At 43.7% G+C, this 5,165-nt stretch overlaps 1 pseudogene; it reads left to right on the forward strand.

Annotated features, from left to right (window-relative positions):
* The first annotated feature begins 3,869 nt into the window (after positions 1–3,869).
* On the forward strand, positions 3,870–5,165 carry LOC120052210 (annotated as a pseudogene).

A 5,165-nucleotide genomic window follows, 5' to 3' on the forward strand; every position in this document is an offset into this window, starting at 1 on the left:
CACACACTTATACAAAACCCAGGGATGTAACCCAAACAATAGACCGAGGTTAAACCTCTAATAAATACACGGGACGAAACCCGAAATAACAAGTGCATCTTACACGCAGCATGAAAGCCGAAACAGCAAAGCATAGGTACTCACAAGACCAACAGACATGGGAACATTAATCGACCAAGACAATGGAGAACAGAGGGCACATATAAACAATCATTAATCAGGGGGAATGGGAACCAGGTGTGCCTAATGAGACAGTTCAGTGAAGCCTAGAGACTGGCAACGTAGACCTCCGGAACTGGTGCACAGAATGAGCAGCAGCACCAGGGGGACCCGTGACAGCCCCGGCGCTCCAACTGACTTCAACTGTTGAACTTGAGGTGAGGAGGACTGATTCAGGCCTACCAGAGTTACTCCTTTATCTATCAATATAATGCTTATCTTCATACAAAATATTTGGATGTAGCCAGCGGCCATTGTAACAATAATGGACAGCCCATTGGAAACCAAAGGGCACACTTATACAAGTACTAATCAGTGGAATAGGAAACCAGTGTGCGTAATGAAAGGTCTGGAGGGATCCGTGCCAGTATTGGTCTGTTGCATGTTATGAACCAGTTTGGTCGGTCACATGTATGAAAAAAAATGGTAATGATGACTTAATTATGCAAAATATAACTGGTCTGTCTATAGCGGTGTAAAAGAAAACTGCTGGAACTGCCCCAGCAGAGCTCCTGATTGACATGTGTATTGTGGTGCATAGAGTAGGTTGGACGCTGATAATAAAAGATGATTCATTTAAGATTGACTTTGAGGGTCCCTGGTGGTCATTTCCACGACATGTTGTGTAGTATTTCCACGACATGTTGTGTAGTATTTCCGCGACATGTCGTGTAGTATTTCCATGACACCACCATTTGCCGCATGTAGCGCAACATCTCCTTCGCATAGAGTTGATCAGGCTGTTGATTGTGGTCTGTGGAATGTTGTCCCACTTCTCTTCAATGGCTGTGCGAAGTTGCTGGCTATTGCCAGGAACTGGAACACGTCGTTGTACGCGTCAATCCAGAGCATCCCAAACTTGCTCAATGGGTGACATGTCTGGTGAGTATGCAGGCCATGGAAGCTGGGATTTTAAGCTTCCAGGAATTCTGTTCAGATCCTTGCAACATGGGGCCGTGCATTATGATGCTGGAACATGCGGTCATGGCGGTGGATGAATGTCACGACAGTAGGCCTCAGGATCTCATCATGGTATCTCTGTGCATTCAAATTGCCATCGATAAAATATTACTGTATTTTTTGCCGCATTTGTTACATTCAGTATCATGACAAGAAAATTCCTGGAAATGTAGGGTAGGTGCAACATAAGACAAAAAAATGACAAGGGTTTGAATGAGAGGACTAATTGATGTCTCTAAGTGGCCACACACATCTCCAAAGTAATTTCAATGCACTTTTAGGACACAAAGAAAAGTATTTGACTATAAGGTGCTTTTTTGAGCTCGCCTAGCTGTGCCGTTGAGGAACTAGAGCAAGCACACTTGTAGTTGTTTTGTTTGGAACGCAACCCTGCTTCGTCGCCATCATGCTGTTGTTGTTTACGCAGTCCAAAAAGAAGCTTGTTCTACTGCCAACATGACTAGCTAGGTTATAAAATATCATCTTGCAGTGTTAGGCTTTCGCAAGGCAATTCAGAGAAACAGATTGTCATTTTGGTGAGCATAGAAACGAGCCATGAGTGCATTCAGGTGCTTCTCCTGCTGTGAATTTCCTTCACAATAGACAAATAGATTCACACAAATAATGAACAGACAATAAACAATCCTAAAAGGGCGTCGCTGTGCGGCTGTTACCTTTCCCAGGAAGAGGACAAAGTCCCTCACGGTGTTGATGGTGGCCACTCTGAGGACATTCTCTACTAGGATGACGAAGGCGTCACGAGCCGACGTACATAAACTATTGCTGTTGATCGCTGTCGCCGTGTACGCGTTCTGTGGTGAAAACAGACAAGAGACAAGTATCATCAATAACAATGTGTGACTGCTGTCCTCTTGGAATGAGACTCCATTGTATAGTAAAATAGATTGTTGTCAATGATATTACGTGTGATAGTAAAGATAATCAACAACTCAGATGACAATCAATCTGATTCTAATCAAACCCTTTCTTGATTCAGGTACGTTAGACACTTCTTCGGGCACTACAAATAGCAGATGCAGGCTTTCAGCATTCAGCGTGCACAGACATGTTCCTACAACAGAAAATACATTCAGCTTTGGTCCTCCACCCTTTGTCTGGCTTGACTTGGTAAAATGGTAGTTGTCATAAGAGAAGTGAAAGGGAATATGTTTAAAGGCAACATCTGGGATATTTCCTGCTGCTTATGTAGCCCTTTCCTGCAGTCAAATGACCTAGTGGCCTCATGGGTGGAATGTTATTCATATTTTCCATACTTTCATAATTCATAATAAACATTATTTCCAAAAACAAGCCGTAAATCCGATGTTTCTATGTCAAACAGTTTTGTTATATTTAACTCTTCTGTGATGTATATAAAGTTTAATTTTTGGGATGCAAACTAAAAACGGAATACATTTCAACTCTATATCTGACATGGTACACATGTCTTCTTTTTGATTGAGCCCATACCATGTGTGTGAGGTGTATAATTGTGTTTTAAAGTGGATTTGTTTAAGACTAACAAGAAAGGACTCTATGTGACCCTGATTTAGCCCAATGCGATAAAAGGTTAAATAAGGATCAAATCTACCTAGACTGACTGTCACGATCATCGCAATGAGGCAGAGTGGACCAAGGCGCAGCGTTAGAGAAATATCTTATTTTTATTATGAAGACGACAAACGAACAAAACAACAGAGAAGCTCTACAAACAAAATAGTGCTGACACTAAACACTACACAGAGACAATTACCCACAAAAGCCTACTGCCTATGGCTGCCTTAAATATGGCTCCCAATCAGAGACAATGAATGACAGCTGTCTCTGATTGAGAACCATTCAGGCAACCATAGACCCCTCCTAGACACCTACACTCAACACAAACCCATACACTCTACCAAAACCCCCTATACCATACAACCACCCCAGACGAGACAACTATACACAAACATCCCCCCTGTCACACCCTGACCTAACCAAAATATTACAGAAAACAAAGATAACTAAGGCCAGGGCGTGACACTGACATCCCCTGTGAATTCTATTGTAGTTGATGGTTTTAGGAAACCTTCAATACATCTGCAGTATATCCTTGTTTAACATTTCTGATTCACACTTTTGTATCAAGAATGTATCAAGCATGAAGAGAGATCAGACATGTGAAGGGTTAATTCTGTTCCAGAGCACAGAGCAGCACTGGGTGGGGAGCAGCATGTCAACGTCACTTTACTGAAGTGACACTGAAGTGTATAGACATACTGTACATTGACCACACAAGCAAATGGTCTCAATCTCTTCTGGAAAATCTGTTAAGACATCCATCTACTCAGTCTGTTTTTTTATACTACAGTACCGATAAATCGGAGAAAGCGCCCACACTCTTTTACACACATAGATACAGGTGAGTACAGATTTACAAGGGCCGGTGAAGATGCATTCCACAGTCTGAGTTCTTGTATTCTAATGAATTCCTTTATTCACCGGTTTTCTTTTCCCCTGTTTTCGACTACAGTACCTATGTTGAACTTTATTTTGTACATTGACTAATTTATACTGTATGTTGTATGGTTAAACAACTTGAATTAACATTGGTTAGCGTCTCTAAATGACGCGTTGACAGTGGCACTGAAACTATCCAGAGCTGACTCATTCGAGGAAATAATTTATAGTTCCACCTTCTCTGTCTAGATATGGCTTCCTCCAGCAGTCTCCTGTCTGAAGAGCAGTTCCTGTGGTCTACATGTCTAGATGTGTTCACTGGAAAAGTTGCCTGTGACGTCTGCACTGGGATGAAGCGCAAGGCCCTGAAGTCCTGCCTGGTGTGTCTGGCCTCTTACTGTGAGACTCACCTGGAGCCTCATCAGATAGCCCCACCCTTAAAGAGACACAAACTGATCGACCCTGTGGAGAACCTGGAAGACAGGATGTGTAAGAAGCATGACAGACTTCTGGAGCTGTTCTGTAGGACTGACCAGACTTGTGTGTGTCAGTTCTGCACTGAGGCAGACCACAAGACTCATGACACTGTCCCTATAGAGGGAGAGTGTGGAGAGAGGAAGGCTCAGCTGGGGAAAAATGAAGCAGAAGTGCAGCAGATTATCCAGGAACAACTGAAGAAGGTTAAAGACATCAGACTCTCAGTAGATCTCAGCAAGATAGATGCAGAGAGGGAGATAGCAGACAGCTTACAGGTCTTCACTGCTCTAGTGCGCTCCATTGAGAAAAGCCAGGCTGAGCTGATTGAGGTGATTGAGGAGAAGCAGAAAGCAGTAGAGAGGCAGGCTGAAGGGTTCATTAAAGAGCTGGAGCAGGATATCACTGAGCTAAAGAGGAGAAGGACTGATCTGAAGCGGCTCTCACACACTGAGGACCACCTCCAACTTCTCCAGAGCTTCCCATCCATAGCGTGCACACCTCAACCCACCAAGGACTGGTCTGAGATCAGTGTTCACAGTGATCTGTGTGTGGGGACTGTTAGGAAAGCAGTGTCTCACCTGGAGGAGACACTGAATAAAGAGATGGAGAAGCTGCCTGAAGTCAAACTGAAGAGGATTCAGCAGTATGCAGTGGATGTGACTCTGGACCCTGATACAGCATGTTCCATTCTCATCCTGTCTGAGGATGGGAAACAAGTGAGAACTGGAGACATAACACAGAATCTTCCTGACAATTCAAAAAGGTTTGACGGTCATTGATTTGTCCTTGGAAAGGATGGCTTCTCCTCAGGAAGATTTTACTATGAGGTGATTGTTAAGGGGAAGGCTAGATGGAATTTAGGAGTGGCCAGAGAGTCCATAGACAGGAAGGGGATTATCATATTGAGCCCTGAACATGGACTCTGGACTGTGATACTAAGGGATGGAAATGTGTACACAGCCTGTACCTCCCACCCTATCCTCCTCTCTCTGAGAGAGAAGCCCCAGAAGGTGGGGGTGTTTGTGGACTATGAGGAGGGTCTGGTCTCCTTTTATGATGTGGAGGGTTAG

This window comes from Salvelinus namaycush, chromosome 8 (assembly GCF_016432855.1).
Source record: "Salvelinus namaycush isolate Seneca chromosome 8, SaNama_1.0, whole genome shotgun sequence".
NCBI lineage: Eukaryota > Metazoa > Chordata > Actinopteri > Salmoniformes > Salmonidae > Salvelinus > Salvelinus namaycush.